The sequence below is a fragment of the Stegostoma tigrinum genome, chromosome 17, assembly GCF_030684315.1.
Source record: "Stegostoma tigrinum isolate sSteTig4 chromosome 17, sSteTig4.hap1, whole genome shotgun sequence".
NCBI lineage: Eukaryota > Metazoa > Chordata > Chondrichthyes > Orectolobiformes > Stegostomatidae > Stegostoma > Stegostoma tigrinum.
In genome coordinates, this window is record NC_081370.1 from 10506867 (window position 1) to 10528827 (window position 21961).

The following is a 21961-nucleotide window of genomic DNA, read 5'->3' on the forward strand; positions in this document are numbered from 1 at the left end:
CACACAGTCCAACGGTATACAGGTTATAGATGGCTTGGCCATGTTAAATTGCCCATAGTTCCAGAGATGTGTAGGTTAGGTGGATTAGCCATGGGAAATGCTGGCCTACAGGAATGGTGGTTGGGGGGGGGGTGGTTGGTGTACACTTGAAGGGCCAAATGAAGCCTTCCTTGTAGGCTTCTTCAATCCAATCTGTAAAATGTGTCACATGGAGTGACAGCCTACAATCGGGGTATTCCTTAGAGCTATACAACATAAGACCATTAGATGTAGGTGAGAGAAGTAAGCTATTCAGCTCAGCAAGTCCTCTCTACCATTCAATGAGATCATGACTGATTTGGAATCCTCAATTCCACTTTCCTGTCTTTTCCCCGTAACTCTCGATAAGCATGCTGATTAAAAATCTATCTCAGCCTTGAATATACTTAACAACTCAACCTCTACAGTCCTCTGCAGTAAAGAAGTCCACAGATTCATTCCGTCTTAGAGAGGAAATTCATCCTCAGCTGTCTTAAATAAATGACCCCCATTATTCTGAGATTGTGGGAAGCAGCTTCTCAACATCTACACTGTCAAGATTGGACCCCCAAAAGATTTTTAATTAAATCTGAAAGAACTGCAGATGCTGTAAATCAGGAACAAAAACAGAAGTTGCTGGAAAAGCTCAGCAGGTCTGGCAGCATCTTGAAGAAAAAATCAGAGTGAACCTTTTGGGTCCAGTGACCCTTCCTCAGAAAAGAGTTTGAGCCCAAAACATGAACACTGATTTTTTTTCTTCACAGATTCTGCCAGACCTGCTGAGCTTTTCCAGTTATTTCTGTTCTTTTTTCTTGTATGGTTCAGTAAGGTTGCCTCACCAACCTATTTAACATCTCTTCATAAGGTAATCCCTCCATTCCTGGGATCAGCCCAGTGAAATTTCTCTGAAGTCTCCAATGCTAGTATATCTTTCCTTAGATAAGGAGGCCAAAAATGTTTGCAGTATTCCAGCTGTAGTCTGACCAGTGCCTTGTATAGTTTCAGTAAAATCTCCCTTTTTATTCTGTGTTCCCTCGAATTAGAAGCCAACATTCCATTTGTCTTCCTTTTCGCCTGCTGAAGTTGGAGCCACCTTTTTGTGATTTAGGCATGAAGATTCCCAAAACTTTATTTAAATAATATTCTTTATTCCTGCAAAGTGCATAATCTCACATTTTTGCATATTATATTTCATCTGCCAAGCTTTAGCCCAATCACTTAATTTATCGATATCCTCCATGGCTCTGTGTCATTCTGATCTTTCATCTTCCCATCTAATCTTTGCGGCATCCATAAACTTGGCTATGGTATCAAGTCATCAACATATATTTTAGATAACTGTGGCCCTAGCGCTGATCCCTTTGGCACTCATGACAAATTGCCAACCCAAAATGCCCCCATTATCGCAACTCAGTCTTCTTGTTGTTAGTCAGTTTGCGAGTGAGAAACTTCAGTCAAACACATCCAATTCCAAGTATGAAGTGGTTGAATAGATTGGACTTGTACTCAGTGAGTTTAGAAAAATGAGAGAAGACAAAGATTTTTTGACGAATTAACTGTGAAGAAGGTTTAACAACAAAAAAGACCCTTTTCATTTTCAAAGGATCAAGCCAAGTTCCCCCGACTCAGAGCTCATTGCATTTTAGAGCAGGGAACCATGGTTTGGAATCGGGAACCCCTTGAGAAGTAACTTCAAAAGGTCTTGTTCTTGTCAATTCCAACTCATACCCCCTGCAACATGGCCTCTTTTGGTGCATAGGACAATTCATGCCAACAAGATAGCCTTCTATTCCCAGTGTGTTCTTTGTGATTATATGAATTATTGGTTCTGGACAATGATGTGTGGAGCTGCTCAAAAGGAAAAGCTATTATTCATAGATCTTCCTTTGTGGAAAAAAAGTGCTGTTCTAACAACTCTATAAAAATGTTAATTAAACAAATAACGTAAGTATCAATGACAGAGAGGCCGCAAATTCTTCACACATTCAAATTTTGTACAAAGAAACACGCAGACCTGAAGTTTTGGCATAGCAGAGGGGTCCTTGGGCTTAGACAAATTGGTGCAGGACGTCTGAATCCACAAGTCCCATTCTCAAAATCAGCATCCAGTGCTGGATGGTCACACTGTTAGGCATATAGTTTATATTAAAAATGTTGTGTGATGTATAAACAATTTAGTGTTAACTCAGCAAAAAGGCATGGAAGTATTTTCCTCTGGTTAGAAGTGATTTATTTGCAATAAATAGCAGTTTCTTATTAAATGCAGGTGCTTTGTCAATGTTTTCTGTTAATCTGAGTTCATCAGATTGAGAAGTTTGGGATTTTGAGTAATTGGATTAAATCTTTAACATATAGAATGTCCTGGAGAGTATTGGGGATCTAATAACAGCAGAATTTCCCACGTGGGGCTTGACACTTGTCCGGAGTAATTACGTTCTTCCTTCAATGTGATGACCAGAATTGGATATAAAACTCCAGCTGTGGCCTAAAGAGTGCTTTATATAGTTCCTGCATTTTATAGATTATAAAGGTCCCTGTTTTTATATTTAATACTTCACCCAATGAAAGAAAGCCAACTCCCCATTTGTTTCCTACCTCCTTAACTATCTGTCCTGCCACCTTCAAGGAGGCATTGCCATATATTCCAAAGCCTCTTATTTCCTCAACTCTTCTCAACAACCCCTCATTTAATGTGAATGAATTCCTTTCTTTGTCTTTCTCCTCAAATGTAGAAGCTCACATTCTTGGATTGGATTTGATTTGCTACTTTTCCGCCAAGTTCACAAAACCATTGACGTCTTCCTGCATTCAACAGCAAATTCAATTATTTGGCCAATTTTTGTCTCATCTGCAAATTTCTCAAATCATTTTGAAATCTGTATCATTAATATATACCACAAATAACAGGGAAAGCAAAACTGATGAGCCCTGTGGAATGCCGCTGGTTAACCACCTTTGATTCAGAGATAGTAGGAGCTGCCAATGCTGGAGAATCTGAGATAACAAGGTATAGAGCTGGATGAAGCCAGCAGGCCAAGCAGCATCACAGGAGCAGGAACGCTGATGTTTTGGGTCTGGACCCTTTTTTCTGAAGGGTTCTGAATGTTATCTCTCAACATTGATACTAATAAGTTGCCCTCAACTGAGGTCAGATTTGACTGGCCCATATTTATTTGGTAATAACCCAACACTTTTTTTGAGTGATGGTATATTGTTAATAGACCGCCGGTCCTCTTGGACCTTGCCTGAATCTCGTGAGAATTTGAAAATGATTCTCAGAAAGTCTGTTATTTCCACCATGACTTCCTTTTAACAGCCCAGGATAGAAACCAATCCATATATCAGGTGATACATGTATCTTCAAGGAAGTTAGTCCCTGTAGTACATATCATAAAGGTAATATTTCACATTTCTCCAATTTAACTTGAATGTTTGCATCATCCATCTCCTTTGTGAAGTCAGAGACTAAACAGTGATGAGGAACCCTGCTCACATCTTCTGCATCAACACACAAGTTATCATGTGCAAGTATGAGAGCCACAACCCTTTCTTTAGTTTGTTCCTTGTTCTTAACATACTAATAAAACATCTTTGGGCTTCTTTAATGTTGCTGGCTGATATTTCTTCATATCCAGCCTTTGCTCTCCTAATTTCCTTTCTCATTTCAGCTCTGTACTCTCAAAATGCCTCTAAGATTCTGACCATATTTTTTGAGATAGTCAATAGCTCTATTTTTCTGCATTAGCTTAGCCTCTATGCTTCTGGATAACCAAAGAACTCTAGGCTGAGCAATATCACACTTTTTCTTTGTGGTGGCATGTCTACATTGTGCTAGCTTGCCCTCTTACTCACTTAGTGCCTATCTGAATGCTTGCACCACACATGCCTTGTCTTGCTATGCCATTGCCAGTTAGTACATTGTCACAACTACCAAATTGATGAGCTCTTACAGAGAGGCTGCTTGCCGTGTTTGCTAGCAGAGATCTGTCCAAGATCTCATTTATCAGTTATTACAGCAGTAATTACATTTCCAAAATTCCAGCATCTGAAAGCAAATGGAAGAATTACAAAAAAAAAGAGGTCATACTGAACTAGTGTCAACAATTTTTCTGGTCCCTTATTATCAGGAGGTTGTTTTTGAAACTAAGAAGTATTTGTTCTTTCAAAGAATGAACCGTCAAATGTAGCTGGGTAAGGGATCAACAATTTTCTGATGTGATGAGTGTCCATTGGTCAGAAAGATTGAGATAACTGATTGACGCTATGTAAGATACCAACCCTAGAAATATGATATAACACCAGTGCTGAGGGGACAGCGGAGGTCTTTGATGGGGATTCTCATTGAGCAGACCTTATGGGTAGCAGTCTTCGTTGGGCAGTCCTCACCAGGCAGACCAAAAATAGAGCAGAGGAATAGGAGGAAGGCTAGGGAAGTGAGAGAGTGCAGGATGCTGGCTCCACCACTTTAACATCAGTCCTGGTAGTCTGTTTGTCCTCTGGTATCGGTGAACCATCCCCAGCTGTCACCAGTTCTATACTTTATTTCTGTAACTAACTTGTGTCATATCTAAACTGTTGTTCCTTGACAAAAAATCAATAAAGTATCAGAACATTACTTACAAATCATTGCCTACCTAAATTAGGAAACTGTGTTCACAACTCCCCTAAAATCCCAGTGGCGGGTGGGGGATGCCTTCTTGATGTAGGTGTGAAAGGGCAGCCTGTAGGAATGGCAGACTGAGACATTAGGAGGCGGAAACAAGGATAGTGCTGGGGAGAATACCTCAAGGTGTAGGGAGTGTTGTAGAAAGCATCAGAGGGCATGGTTTGCTGAGGTAAGGGGACTTATTGGCAGAGACAACTACCATGGCCTCTATAATGGGAGCATAGAGGAGGAGGGTGGACAATTTAAGATGTAACAATGCGGTTCAGGGAACAGGGAGGTCTGTGGAAGTGATGTTGAATGTGGTGAATCTCCACATTAGGGCAATAGATGGAAATAGATTTTCAGGGTAATTCTTGGGGAACTTGGAGGTTCAGGGTAGGGTTCCCTTTTCCCCATAATCCTTGATTCCCCTCTTCAAAAATTGATCTTAGTCTTAAATACACACAGACTCTGCCCCCACACGTCACCATGACAAGGAGTTCCAAAGACTCACAACCCTCAGAGAAAAAAACTCCTCCTCATCTCAAGTCTTAAATTCGTGCTCCTTTACTTTGACAGTATGCTGTTTGGTCCTGGGCTCTCCCATGAGGGGAACCATCCTCTCAGAGAGTTGAATGCTTGCCAAAAGCACCCTATTACTTGCAGAACTTCCAAGGGTGCTCTGGGAGGAGTGGAACAGAGCTGCATCATATGTCATGTAAGTATGTGAAATGTGTACTGAATTCAAAGTCAGGTCTCATGGTTAATGTGGTTCTGGAATGGAAAAGAGGTGAGAGCACAGAAAGCATTCCTCGATTGACATAATGTGCAGGTCACTCATCCAACATGGCACTTTCACCTGATTTTGTATAAGCTGCACCCAGGGTCATGATGGAGACAATGGCAGGGCTGGGGAGAATCGGATCCACAGCCTGTGAACTTTCTTCATAAATTCACTTTTGCAAGTTTAACACATTTGCTTCAGATTGAACTATCTCACTTTTGAACTTATTGTAAAATATTGTGGTTATTCATTCCTGAAGGCTCTTTTATATCAAGATTGTTAATGAGCTCTTTTTCATTACATAATACTAGATCAAAATCAGAATGTTCTCTTGGTGTCTCCTCAATGTGTTTCTTTAGAAAACCATCCTACCACATTCCAGAAATTCATCCACCACAGCTTTAGTGCTCAGTTGGTTTACCCAGTCTATGTATAAATTGAAGCTACCTGTGATACCTGTGTTGCACATATTACAATCTTTTCTCATCTCCTGATTAACACAAGCTCCGCATCCCCACTATTACTTAGTGTCCTCTAAATAACTCCAACCAATATCTGTTGTCCACTGCTGTTCCTTACCTTCATGCAAACAGATTCCACATATTATTCTTCCAATCTGAGCCCTTACTTTCCGTCTTGTCTGTCCTTCCTAAAAATCAAATATTCTTGAATAATCAGTTCCAAGTCACAGAGTGATAGAGGCATACAGTGAGGAAACAGGCCTTTCGGCCCAACTTATTCAAGCTGACCAGGTTTCCTTAACTGAACTAGACCCATTTGGCTCATTTCCCTTCAAAACTTTCCTATCCATGTACCTGCCCAAACGTTTTTAAAGTCTTGTGGCTGTACTCACTTCTACCACTCCCTCTGGTAGCTCATTCCATAAATGCAACACCCTCTGCCACTCTGGTCCCTGTTAAACCGTGCCCTTTCACCTTAAACCAATGTCCCCTAGTTTTGGACTCCCCTATCCTGGGGAAAAGTCCTTAGTTTTCATCATATCTATGCCCCACATGATTTTTTTAAAAAACCTCTTTAAGGTCATTCCTCGGCCTCCTACATTCCTGGAAAAAACATCCCAGCCTATCCAGCCTCTGCTGATAACTCAAACTTTCCAGTCTCAGTAACTTCTTTGTAAATATTTTCTGCACCATTTCCATAACATCCTTCCTGCAGCAGGCCAACCAGAAGTGTATGCAGTACTCCAAATGTAGCTTTACCAATATGTTAACATCTATGACATGACATCACAATTCCTGTACTCAATGTTGTGACTGATGAAAGCAAGCATACCAAATGCCTTCTTCACCTCTCTGTCCACCTGTCACACCGCTTTCAGTGAACTATCTAACAGAACCCCTAGGTCTCTGTTCGACAACATTCCCTAGGGCTTCACCATTAACTGTGTAAGCCCTGGGTTTGTCTTACCAAAATGCAAAACTTCACGTTTATCTGAATTAAACGCCATCTGCCATTCCTTGGTCCACTGGCCCAACTGATCAAGATCACATTGTACTCTCAGACAGCCTTCTTCATGTGTCCACTAAACCACTAATTTTGGTGTCATCTACAAATTAAGAAACCATGACACCTATATTCTCATCCAAATGATTTACATAAATAACAACCAACAGTTGTCTGTCCCAGCATCCATCCTTGTGGCACACCACTGGTCACAAGCTTCCAGTCTGAACAACAACTCTCTACCACCACCCTTTGTCTCCTACCATCAAACTAATTCTGTATCCAGTTGGTTAGCTCTATGGATCCCATGTGATCTAACCCTACTAACTAGTCAATCACACGGAATCTTATTGGAGGCCTTGCTAAAGTCCATGTAGACAATGTCAATCACTCTGTCTTTATCTATCTTCTTGGTCACTTCTTCAAAAAACTCAATCAAGTTTGAGAGACATGATTTCCCACTCACAGTGTCATGCTGACTATCCCTAATCAGTCCTTGCTTTTCCAAATGCATTTAAATCCTATCTGTCAGAATCCTGTCCAAGCACTTACCACCATTAACATTAGGCTCACCAGTTTATAGTGCCCTGGCTTTTCCTTGCAGCCTAAAAGAATGGCACCAAATTAGTCAAACTGCAGTATTCCAACACCTCACATGATACAAATATCATGGGCCTGGCAATTTCTTCCACAGCTTCCCACAATGTCCTGGGATATACTAGATGTGGTCCTGGGTACATACCTACCTTATGCGTCTTAAGACCTCCAACACCTCTTCTTCTGTAATGTGGACTCTTTTCAAGATGTCTATCTATCCAAGTTCCCAGCTTCTATGTCTTTCTCCATAGTAAATACTGACAAGGAATAATCGTTTAGATACTCATCCATCTTCTGTGGCTCCTCACATAGACAACCTTGTTAATCTTTAAGGGGCTGCATTTTCTTCCTAGTTACACTTTTGCCCTAATACACTTGTAGAATCTGTTTGAATTCTCTTTTAGCTTATCTGCTAAGGCTATTTCATGTCCCATTTTAGCCCTCCTGATTTCCCTCTTAAGTGTCCTCCTTTGCTCCCTGTACTCCTCCAGGGATTCGCTTTATTCTAGCTGTCTATTCTTGACCTTAATTCCAGACTTTTTTTGTCTTATTAAATTTAAATACTGCCTCCTTCCCTGGTGCGATTCAAATCTTGGTCACTGGAACATTACCTGGATGTCTGCATCAACAGTCCAGCTATAATACTACGAGGCCATCACTTCCCCCTTCAGTTTAGTCCCTTCATGCTTGACTGCTTGAAGATAATTACAATGCTGGAACGTAACTGTCTTTAAATATTCATTGTGTACTTCTGAGGGATAGGCTGTATTGACTCAGAGCTTTTCCATGATCAATAGTATGTTCTAACTCAGAATCTTGAATTGAGATTGGTGAAAGCATTCTCTGTTACACATTTCACCATTCTTGTCAATAGGCAATCTTTAAATTAAGCGCCTATTGGCAAGTTATTTTTGTGGAATACTTATCATTTCATTTTTAATATTGATTACTTTTACTAAATTGAACTGGAACAATTTGTTTTAACTAGACTATGTTTCTCTTTTTCTATATAATTTTGGCCTCAGCTGATCTTTAAAGTCACATTTTTCAACTTACTCACTTGTGTTCATGTTGTGGAGAACAAGAAGCCAAGATGGTTCTTCCCATTTCAACATGAATCTAAACAGTAAGGTCATAACTTGAAAGTGCTGCAAATTGAGCCCACCAGCCATTAGTAAAAGTGATACAATTTTAGCACATTCTCTGTTTTTGTTCACCATGCCATTAAAATTGATCTTAAGTCTTAAAATCCCAGGAATCCCGTGAAACGTGCATTTTATTAGAGAGACAGTCTCCACATACAATACAATCTGCAATGATTTAGTACTTTCTGCAACAATTCAGGTTGATAAATATCAACATCAGGACCTATTCTAGCATTAAATTGAAATTCTCACCGAGAATTAAGATTTCCATTTGCTTCAAAGCAATGGTTATCCCCAATTAGCATAAAAGAGAAACAACCTTTCATTGAACTGAACATTCAGCCTTATTGTGTTTCTGCTTCAGTGCCACTGACAGTAATAATTTAAAACTAGGGTTCTTTCTAACTACAGAAGTAGGTACATGTTGTCTTTTGTTTATGAAAAAACCAAGGACAAACATGTCCTGGTTCTTAAAAAAAGGTCCAGTAAATTTTCTCCATGAACTTTCTGCGACTGAGTGTGAACAGGAACTTTGTGCCACACATAAATGATGTATGGTAGGATGCACTTAAAATCAATCACAGCGAAGTACATGAACCCAGCAACCAAGAGCAGCACAAGTGCCCATAAACAATACCAGTCAAAAGTGAAGGGGCAGAGAGCTGGATGACGTGAGCCGATGGTTTTCCAAATTGGGCCTCTGGTTACTCATTAGCCTGTGGATATATTGTCAGCACACCATCATTTTTCACCATTTTTGCCTTTTTTTTGGGAAACATTTCACTTGCATGCTGTGGCTAAGCTCATGGCTCACATTAGACTTGGAGTTGGGAACTTTCCAGGTGGGAGATGTGTGTAAAAGGCCTCAGTATAACTGGCTGAAAATTGGGTCAAAGGTGTGAGCAGAGGTTTCTGAGGCTCCTAACATTTTGAACGTACATTTCAACCATGCCAAAATTATTGTCCAAAAAAACATTTCTGTCAAAGTCCAGTGTCGGGTACAATCAGACAAGGAGATTGAAAAGACCACCAGTAACCAATTATAAGAGTGACAAAATAACCGGTGACATAGAAAGCTTAGCCAGACTGGGTGGGGTGGGGCAGAGGGTGGCATGGAGACAACGGGTTCTCCTTATTTCCTCTGTGATACTATCCCCATCCTGAGAAAGGATAGTAGGAGAATCTCAGCTGCTGCTTCCTGCTAATGCTTGTGCCAGCTGGCTTCAGCATCAGTCCTGACAGATTATGTGGTTGCCTGCCTGGGGCACAGTGTCTCCCCATTCACTGACACGTAATTGTCTGTAAACGTGACGTCACTGACATTCCCCAGTGTGTTACTTTTCTTACAAAAGAATAAAGGGAAGTAGAAATGCCTGTGGGAAGCTAAACAACTTAATGGACGGAATTTACCCTCCCAAGAGGTGACAAGAAAGGAAAATAATCAATTGGTTTGGAACTGAACAGATACCCAACCCTTTCTTGTTAACCTCAGCAATTAAGTTCTTGGTTAGCTTTCCTGACCCACCATTGCTGGCTCGGAGGTAATGTGGGATTCTATTTACCCCAATTCAGTACAGTTCCAACACCGGTATCTACCAGGCAATGTGGAAAATTGCTCAAGTGTGTCCCATATGCCAAAAGCAGGACTAATTTAACCCATCAATTACCACCCCATCAGTCTACTCTCGACCATACACCATGGCCACACACAGTGGCCGTTAGTCTCTGATTGGAAGGCAGGGTGTGGCAGAGAGGACTATGTCAGGTCCCAGAATTTGATTGGTCAGGAAGCTCTGCCAATCATCATTCAAGTGCTGAGTTGGTATTTCATTTTCTGGGCTTTCTCATTGGTGAGGAAAGGGGTTCGTTTCTACCTTAAAGATGCCTACTCCCTGGCTTAAACGGAAAATGAAAAACCAGGGCTATTATATTATGGGCATATCTAACCTATGATAAATATATATTTAAATTTTCAATACTATGTTACCCACAGCAATTTTACACAAACTAACAACATGCTGGAGTGAAAATCTCCCAACACAGTTGGAGATGATGACTATAGCATGGTGGGAAGCAGTAGTGGTTGCTGATAACATAATTCAAGATCTTAGTGGTATATATTGGAATTCTAACTGAACTCAGATAGGGGTAATAGGAACTGCAGATGCTGGAGAATCTGAGATAACAAAGTGTAGAGCTGGATGATCACAGCCCCAAGCCAAGCAGCATCATAGGAGCAGGAAGGCTGACGTTTCAGGCCTAGGCCCTTCATCAGAAAAAAAAAATGACGGGTCTAAGCCCGATATGTCAGCCTACCTGCTCCCATGATGCTGCTTGATCTGCTGGGTTCATCCAGCTCTACACGTTTTTACCTTGAAGTCAGATAGGACTGTACTTCAAAGAATTCAGAAAATTAACAACACCAATTTCAATGAATACAAATTTACAAATTAAACAGCCTGAAAATATCAGCTCTGTCAAGTTAGAAGTCTTTTTCTTAAGAAAATAAATTGGCACATTGCTTTGCTATTTAAGTGCCAAAAATGGCAGTCAAAGGGTTTCTTACAGCATTAAAAACTAAAACATAAACACAGTCAAACTGAAAATATGGCTCCTAAAACACTAAAAAGTGTTTTTTCTAGATGAAGACAGTTTACCTGTGTGCAGAGATGAGCTGGTTCTCTCAGATTTGGTGTCACCATTTCTTAATTGGCACAAACACCATCTAGTGGCCAAACCCAACTATTACAAACCTGTATTCCTTAAAGATATGGTCTCAAAATGATCAAAACTTAGTAAAAGGGCTGCAGCACTGAAAAGTAAAGTAAAAACAAGAACAGTGCTAGAGAAGTGCGTACGCGTAAAGAGAAAGCAGAGTTAATGTTTCAGGTCCTTTATTAGTACTCTGCTGCAGCATTCACAGTTCTTTGTGTTTATTTTAGCAAAAAATAAAGTGAAACTGAATGAAAAGAGGGATGAATAAAAAGGAATACGAAGCAAATAAGCAAGCAAAAGAAAGAAACACTGCATGCTACTCAAAAAGATAGCTTGAAACCTTCAGTGAGAATCGGAAGCAGTCACTTGTAATTTGGGCAGTAACAAAATCCTTATTGAATATAACTTATTGATATAATATGCAGAGCTTTATTTTGAGGTTGGTTGGCTCACTGAGCTTGTTAGTTGTTGTTCCGCACCAGTTTGGCAAACCAACCAACCTCAACAGCCACGACCCGAGCTACAAATCTACTCCAAAACCTTAGAGAGCCTTATTTTGCTGATTAAACAATAAAGGATCCCAGGAAAAGATCTCTGAAAATGTCAGCTCTGATAAAGGATCCTGGCAAAAGATCTCTGAAAATCTTACTTGATTTGGCAAGGATAGACTCAAGAGTCATAAAGATAAAGATAAAGATAAAGCACAAGAACAGACCCGTCGGTCCGACTCAACAATGCAAAGCAGACTTCCTAAATTAATTTAGTCCTATATGCTTGCATTTTGCCCATATCGTTTTAAGCCATTCCCATTCATATAGCCAACTAGATGCCTTTTAAATGTTGTAATTGTACCAGCCTCCACCACCTCCTCTGGCAACTTGTTCCATACACGCACCATCCTCTACATGAAAATGTTTCCTCTTAGGTCTTTCCTAAATCTTTCCTCTCCCATCTTAAATCTATGTCCTCTCATTTTCGACTCCCTCATCACAGGGAAAAGACCTTGTCTATTTACCTTATCCACGCCCCTCATGACTTTATAAGCCTCTGTAAGGTCACCCCTCAGCAGCCGATGCTGCAGGGAAGGTAGCCCCAGCCTTTTCAGCCTCTCCCGATAGCTCAAACCCTCCAACTCTGGCAACATCCTTGTAAATTTTTTCTGACCCTTTCAAGTTTCATAATATCCTCCCTGTAGCTGGAAGGCCAGAATTGTACGCTGTTTTCCAAAAGCGGCCTAACAAATGTCCTGTACAGCTGCAACATGACATCCTATACTCGATACACTGACCAATGCAGGCAAGCATATCAAATGCCTTGTTCACTATCCATTTAAATAAATTAAATTCTATCTGCCACTTCTCAGCCCATTGGCCCATATGATCATGATCCCATTGTACTCTGAGATAACCTTCTTCGCTGTCTGCTACACCTCCAATTTTGGTGACATCTACAAACTTACTAACCATACCTCCTATGCTCACATCCAAGTCATTTCTCGTAATGACAAGAAGCAATGGACCCAGCACTAATCCTTGGGGCACACCATTTTTCACAGGCCTCCAGTCTGAAAAGAAATCCTCTACACCACCCCGTGTCCTATCTTTGAGCCGGTTCACAGAATTATATGCCCAGTCCTTCCGGGGGTCCCTCCATTCATCTGTGGACTGCACTCAGAGGAGAAGGGAGAAAAATTTATGTTGTTATATAGGTGGCATGGGTGACATCATTGCAGATCTTCCTACACATTTTAAATATATGTTCACTTGCACTGTTAACCTATAATATAACTCACAATTGGACCTGGTTAAGTCACCAACTAATTCAGAAGTGAGCAGCTTCTGCTGATATTCCAAGGATGAAAGTTGCAATCACCAATGTCTCACACGCTACTGAAGTCATGACCGCAGATAATGTCAGATGCCTGGGATCCTTGAACTATAAAGTTCAGAACATCAGTGACCTCCATGTGATATCTGTGTGCAGCTAATCTGTGGGCAATGTCAGAAAAATATCACAAGTTCATGGAGGGAAATCCGCAAATCTCATATCCATCACTTTGAAGCCACACACAGTATAGCCTGAATGCTTATTGTTATGCTTACATAGGAGCTCTAAGCTATATTACATTATCTAATTGCACGTTGCTCAACCAAAGTTTTAATGCTACTTGGGTATAGCATTCAACCAGTAAGCCACCATTAACACATCCCACCCAACCCTTCCACTTCACTGAAGAAAAAGCTTCCTTCCAAATCTCAGAATCACTCCTTGCTGTGAGGATGTAGGGTTGGAGCAAGGGGTGTGATGGATGGCATTTTCAGGAAGGTGGAGACACCAAATATAATTGGGTAGCTGAGTCATTGCTAGGAATGGTAGGAGACAAAGAAGGTAGTGCAGGATACTCATGTGACTTTTCCCATTTCAGACAGGTATGTCATTTTGGACACTGTAGCAGGGAATTGCCTGTTTGGGGGGGGTGGGTGTAGGATTGACAGCCAGATTTCTGATACTGTGACTGGCTCTACTATGAGGGGTAGGTCAGGTTCCAAGCAATTGATTCTAATTGGGGATTCTCTAATCTGTGGCACAGACAGATGTTTCTGCAGTTGTCAGCAAGATCTCAAGATAGTGTGTTGCTTCCCTGGTGCCAGGGTGAAGGATGCCTCAGAGAGGATTAGGAATATTCTGAAAGTGGGGAGTGACCATCAAGAGGTCATTGTGCTCATTGGTACCTATGACACAGGGAAGGAAAGGGATGAAGTTCTGCAGAGAAAATATAGAAATCCAGACAGGAGGTTAAAAAGTAGGTCCTCGGGATAGTAATATTTGGACTTTCACTGGCGCTATGTTCTAGTGACAGTAGGGGTAGAGCAGATGAATGCATGGCTGAGGAGCTGGTGCAGTGGGCAGGGATTCAAACTTTTGGGCCATTGAGATCTCTCCAGGAGTAGAAATAACCTGTTTTAAAGGGATAGATTCTATCTAAATTGGAACAGGGCCAAGATCATTATGGGGAAATTTGCTAGTATTACTCGGGAGGCTTTAAACTATTATGGACAGGCAAAGGTTGGGAACCAAAGCAATCATGAGGAAAAGGGAAAAGGCTGAGGCTGTTATGGTAGATAAGGAGAGCAAGTTGAATAGTCAAGGCAGGCAAGAGCTTGGCAGAGAATGAGGTAAGACTGATAAATTAAACTACATTCACTTTTATGTAAGAGGCCTGACAGATAAAGCAGATGAACTTAGGACATAGTTGGGAACATGGGACTGGGATATCATAAATATTACGGAAATAAAGCTCAGGGACGGACAGGATTTTGCTTAATGTTCTGAGGACAGATGATATGAAAGGATAGAAAGGGAGATAAGAGGGTAGGGGAAGTGGCATTTTTGATGAGGGATAACGTTACTGTTATATTTAAGCACGATATTCCTGGGAGATTGTCCAGTGAAATTATATGTGTGGGACTTGAAAATAAGCAAAGGGTGATCACCTTGTTGGGATTGTATTACAGGCCCCGCAATAGTCAGTAATAAAGTAAAAAGATCTCAGATATCCGTAAGAATAATAGGATTGAAATGGTGGCGGATTTTAACTTTCCACAAAGACTGGTATCGCCACATGTTATGGCCTTGGATGGGGAGGAATTTGTTAACTGTGTACAAAAAAAGTCTTTTATTCAATATGTGGATGTACCTACTAGAGAAGGGGCAAATCGTGATCTTCTGTTGGGAAGTAAGGCAGAACAAGTGACTGAGGGGTCAGTGGGGGAGCATTTTGGGGTAAGCGATCACAAATCTGTTAGTTCTAAAATAGCTACAGAAAAGAATAGAAGTGGTCTAAAAATCAAAGTTCTAAATTGTAGGGAGGCTAATTTTGACAGCATTAGAAAGGAACTTTCAAAAGTTGATTAAGAGAGGCTGTTTATAAGTAAGGGTATGGTTGAGAAGTGGGATGCCTTTAAAAATGAGATAATGAGAGTTCAGAGACAGAATGTTCCTGTTACTGTGAAGAGCAAGGCTGGTAGGAGTAGGAAATGCTTGATGACTAGAGAAATGGAAGCTCTGGTCAAGAAGCAGAAGGAGGCATATGGCAGGTATGCACAACTGTGATCGAATGAATGCCTAGAGAGTATACCAGCAGTAGGAGTATGCTAAGAGGAAAACTAGGAGGGCAAAAATGAGGCATGACATAGCTTTGGCAAATCAAGTTATGGAGAATTCAAAGAGATTCTGTCAGTATACTAAAAGCAAAAGAGCAGCTGGGGAGAAAATCGTGCCCCTTAAAGATCAACATGGCCATCCAAGTGCGGAACTGCAGGAAATGGGTGAGATACTAAACAAATATTTTGCATCAGTATTTACCAGGGTGAAGACTTAGAAGCTAGGGAACTCAAGGAAATAATTATTGATGTCTTGAAAATGGTTTGTATTACCGTAGGGGAGGTGCTGGAGATCTTAACACAAAGGTAGATAAATCCCTGGGACCTGATCAGCTGTTTCTCAGAGGTTTGTGGGAAGCTGGGGAAGTGATTGCTGGGCCCCTTGCTGAGATATTTGTATCAGCGATATCCATAGGTGAAGTGCTAGAAGACAAGAGGTTGGCTAATGTGGTGCCATTAGTAAAAAAAGGTGGTAAGGAAAAGGCAGGAAGCTATGGACCGGCAATCCTTATGTCCGTGGTGGTAAGTTGTTGGAGAGGATTCTGAGGGATAGGGTCTACATGTATTTGGAAAGGCAAAGACTGATTAGAGGTGATTAGAGTGGAGGCAATGACCTAGTCATATTATTGCTGGACTGTTAATCCAGAGACCCAGATAATGGTCTGGAGATAACACGGTGTGAAGCTGGATGAACACAGCTAGGCCAAGCATCATCAGAGGAACAGGAAAGTTTGATGTTTCGGGTCGGGAACCTTCTTCAGAAATTGAGGTCTGGAGACCTGGGTTCAAGCCCCACCATGGCAGATGTGGAATTTGAATTCAATAAATATCTGGAATTAAGACTCCAATGATGAGCATGAATCCACTGTCAATTGTTAGGAAAAGCCCATCTGGCTCACTAATGTCCTCAAGGGAAGGACGTGCTATCATTACCTGGTCTAGTCGACATAGAACATAGAACATTACAGCACAGTACAGGCCCTTCGGCCCTCGATGTTGTGCCGACCTGTCATACCGATCTCAAACCCATCTAACCTACACTATTCCATGTATGCCCATATACTTATCCAATGACAACTTAAATGTACCTAAAGTTGGCAAATCTACTACCGTTGCAGGCAAAGTGTTCCATTCCCTTACTACTCTCTGAGTAAAGAAATCACCTCTGACATCTGTCCTATATCTTTCACCCCCCAATTTAAAGCTATGCCCCTTCATGCTCGCCGTCACCATTCTAGGAGAAAGGCTCTCCCTATCCACCCTATCTAACGCTCTGATTATTTTATATGTTTCAATTAAGTCACTTCTCAACCTTCTTCTCTCTAATGAAAACAGCCTCAAGTCCCTCAGCCTTTCCTCATAAGACCTTCCCTCCATACCAGGCAACATCCTAGTAAATCTCCTCTGCACCCTTTCCAAAGCTTCCACATCCTTCTTATAATGCGGTGACCAGAACTGTATGCAATACACCAAGTGTGGCCGCACCAGAGTTTTGTACATCCGCAGTATAACCTCTTGGTTCCGGAACTCGATCCCTCTATTAATAAAAGCTAAAACACTGTATGCCTTCTTAACAGCCCTGTCAACCTGGGTGGCAACTTTCAAGGATCTGTGTACATGGACACTGAGATCTCTCTGCTCATCTAGCATGTGACTCCAGACCCACATCAATGTGGTTAACTCTTAACTGCCCTCTGGGTAATTAGTGATGGGCAATAAATACTGCCTAGCCAGTGACACCCTCATCCTGTGAATGAATAAAGGGGAAAAAAGGATAGTTAGCATAGTTTTGTGCGTGGGAAATCAAGTCTCACCAGCTTGATTGGCTTGGAGGTCGGCGATAGAGGATAGTGGTGGAGGGTTGTTTTTCAAACTGAAGGTATGTGACCAGCAGTGTGCTACAGGATCAGTGCTGGGTCCACTGCTTTTTGTCATTTATATAAATGATTTGGATGTGCATATGGGAGGGATGGTTAGTAAGTTTGCAGATGGAACCAAAATTGGAGGTGTAGTGGACAGTGAAGAAGATTATCTCGGAATACAATGGGAATTTGGTCAGATGGGCCAATGGGCCGAGGAGTGGCAGATGAAGTTTAATTTAGATAAATGTGAGGTGTTGCATTTTGTTGTGACAAATCAGGGCAGGACTTATACATTTAGAGATAGTAAGAACTGCTAATGCTGGAGTCGGCAATAACACAGTGTGGAGCTGGAGGAACACAGCAGGCCAGGCAAGAAAGTTGATATTTTGGGTCAACAGTCTTCTTCAGAAATGGTAGTAGTAGGGCCCTGGGGAGTGTTGCTGGACAAACAGACCTGGGGGGGTGCACTGATCCTTGAAAGTGGGGTCACAGGTAGACAGGATGGTGAAGAACGACTTCATTAAACTTGCCTGTATTGGTCAGAAAATTGATTATTGGAGTTGGGATGTCATGTTGCTGCTGTGCAGGCCATTTTTAGAATACTGTGTACTGTTCTGGTCATTCTGCTACTGAAAGGATGTTGTTAAACTTGACTACGTGCAGAAAATAATTACAAGGATGTTGCCAAGGCTGGAATGTTTGAACCATATGGAAAGGCTGAATCAGATGGAGCTTTTCTCCGTGGAGCGTCAAAGACTGAGGGGGATCTTGTTGAGGTTTATAAAATCATGAGGGATATGGATGGGATGAATAGCCAAGGTTTTTTCCCCTAGGGTGGGGGAATCCAAAACTAGAGGATATAGGTCTAAGGTGAGAGGGGATAGATTTAAAAAGGACCAAATGAGTGGATACCATAGTTATCATGGACCAGTTGGGGCCGAAGGGCCTGTTTCCATGTTGTATTACCCTGTGGCTCTATGACAGTGACCTGAGGGGTAACTTTTTCGCTCTGACGGTCATGCATGCATGTAAGTAGCTGCAAGACAAAGTGGTGGAGGCAGGTACAATTACATTTAATAGGAAGGGATTAGAGGGATATAGACCAAATGCTGGCAAATGGGACTAGATCAGATCGGGATATGTGGTCAGCAGGGTTGCGTTGGATCGAAGGATCTTTTTCCGTGCTGTATGAGTCTGTGACACTAACTCCCGGTTAGTTATTCAAAAACTCAATTAAATTTGTCAAACATGACATTTATTTTTAGAAATCTAAGCTGACTACCTCCTCGGTCCATGTCTCGCTCCTGTGCAGATGTATATTGTCCCTCCAAATTCTTTCTAATAACTTGCCAATGACAGATTAAACTGACTGGCCTGTAGTTTTCTGGTCCAGCTCTTCCTCTATTTTTAGATAATAGGACAACACTTTCATTCTTCCAGGCCCTTGGCACCTCACCTGTTGCCAGAGAGAATTTGAAATTACTGCCAGAGCTCTAATGTCTCTTCCTTTCCCTCCCTGGACATCCTGCGATATATCTCATGCAAGTCTGTGCGTTTATCCATGATGAAGATGCCAAACCCAATCATACATTCCCGCTGCTCATACTTCTAATATACTGCACTCCTTGACTCTGATGTGTATATCTGCATTGTCCTTTCCAATTGTGAAGACCAATGCAAAGTATACATTGAAGAGAGTATCAATTTCTTCCAGATCCACACACATTACCTCTATGGTCCCAAATGGGCCCTACTTTTTCACCAGTTATTCTGTTGCTCTTCATATGTTTTAAGAAACCCTTTCTGCTTATCATTCCCATCGATACTTTATCAATCACTTTCTGCTTTCCTAACTTCCTCTTATAAGCTATTGCCCTGCACTCTTTATACTCCTCTATGGGCTCTATTATCCTGAACCCTGAGTAACTGCCGATAGCTTCTCATTCTTAATTCTGAACTTTATGTCTCTTTAATATGGAGGGTTTTATTTATCAACCTGCTATCGCACCTACTTGCCGCACAACCTAGATATCTTGCCCCGTTACCCATTCACCAGCTCACCAGCACTCACCCAATTCATTAAAACACAACTATTGGTCAACGTTCACCAACACTCACACACTCCTTCACACTCTCCTGCTAAAACCCACCTACTTGTTAACACTCATCCATTGACCAACACTCATCCACTCACTATCACTCACTCAACTATTTACATTCATCCACTATTAACATCTAACCTCTCTAACAACCACTAACACTTGTCTACTCTAACACTCACCCATCCTAACACTCATAAACTCACCAACACTCACCCACTCTAGTAGTCACCCACTCACAAACACTCACCTATTCACTGTCACCAAACACTAACATTTGTCAATCACTAAGAAGCAGGCAATTAGGAGAGCAAGAGGAGCCATGAAATGACCTTGGCAAGTAAGGTTAAAAAAAAATCCCAAGGCATTCTATACGTATATTGAAAACATGATGATAACTAGGTAGCGGTATGATAAAAGAGGGAAGTTGTACTTGGAGGCAGACGATATGGGTGAGATTCTAAATGAATATTTTGCATCAATATTCACTCGGGAAGAGGATATGGAGGATAGGAAGATTTGTGTGGAGCATGCTAATATACTAGGGCATTTTGAGATCAAGAAAGAAGTGGTGTTGTTTCTCTAGCAGAGCATTAAGGTGGAGAAGTTCCCAGGACCTGATGATAACAACCCTAAGTTTGGAGAGAGGCAAGAGAGGGGATTGTTGGGGCTTTGCCCGAGATCTTTGTATCCTCACTAGCCACTGGAGAGGTCCAAGACAACTGGTGAGCAGCTAATGTTGTTCTTCTGTTCAAGAAGGGAAATAGGGATAATTAAGGAAACTACACCAATGAATCTCATACTAGGTGGTTGGGAAGCTATTGGAGACAATATTTAGGACATTAATTACATGTGTTTGGAAAAGTATGTCCTAATTAGGGACAGTCAGCATATTTTTGTGCAGGGTAGGTCATGTCTTACTAACTTGATTGAATTCAAGGAGGTGATAGCATTAATCAATGAGGGTAGAGTAGTGGAATTTTCCTACATGAATTTTAGTAAGGCTTCCAAAAAGGCACCGCATGGTAGGCTCAGCCAGAAGGTTAAGATGCGTGGGATCGACAGTGACTTGGCTGCATGGGTTCAGAATTGGCTTGTCCACAGAAGACAGAGAGGGTAGTGGTGGAAGGGTGTTTTTCAGGCAGGAGGTCCGTGACTAGTAGTGCTCCACAAGGATCCTTACTGGGACCTCCACTGTTTGTGACTTATATAACTGACTTGGATGAAAATGTAGATGGGGGTATGAGTAAGATTGCTGATGATACAAAGATCAGTGCAGCTGTGGAATTTAAGGAATTTTTAGATAAGTACAAGAATATACAATGAATATGGACCAAGGGAAGCCAAAAAGGATTAGCTTAATTGTTATCATGATCAGTACAAAATCACGGGGTGCAGTTATATGTTCTATGTTCACTCACTAACATCGCCGCCCCCCCACTTTACCACTCAATGACTTAGTAACACTCATCCACTCTAACACTCACTTAATAACACTCATTACCACCCACCCATCCCATCCTCACAATTATCCATTCACTCACTCACCCAAACTCACACTCATCCACTCACTAACACTCTCACTCATTCACAAACAGTACTTTCTGACAAGATGGTGGTCGCCTAAGTCGCTCCATTCAGAGCTCCACTCTGCCCACCAGTTCTCTTTGTCTTTCGTTCTTTTCTCTTTTTTTCTTTTCCCCCTGTAGTCATTCTATTCCCTCACCACCACCCCTTTTGGCTACTCACCTGAAGAGTCGAGAAAGAGGCAGTTCGTGACATGTGTGTTGCGTCCTGCAGCAACAACGCATTAAGAACGGTGATGAAAGAGTGGGACACTGGTGGCGGCACAGCACAGGCTGGAAAGCCTGGAGGGGGGCACTGGCAGAGGAATGTGGGACAGCAGCAGTGTAAAGGAAAGTTGGACTCTTTTAAGTTTTTTTTCTCTTGTTCTAAGTTAATGTGAACGGCGCCATATATGCATCGCGAAAGTACACACTTTTCACTATATTTTTGTATTGAATACACGTGGCAATAAATGAATCAGTTCAATTTTTCCATCACATCCAACTATGTTGGCTCACCCTCTGAAATATTTCTGTAGCTTCCCTGCGATTGTGAGGGCCCCACTCTCCCAGTGAAGACATGTCTTCTGAATTCGCTGAGATTTTTAATGTCCCTATGAAATATCAATTGCTTCCAATTTGCTCTTGCCACAAAGAGGAAGCCTTGTCTCTGTATCCACTCTATAAAACCCTTTTATAAGAACGTACAAATTAGAAGCAGGAGAAAGTCATTCAGCCTCTCTCACCTAATTCACCTTTCAATAATTTCTGAATGATCTGATGTGACCCTAATTCCATGTTGCTGCTGACCTCCTCCCCAGTGTCTCTTGATCGCCCACGCAATCTAAAATCTGTTTAATTCCACTATTAATTTATTTGTTGACCCAGTTCTTATTGTTTGTTA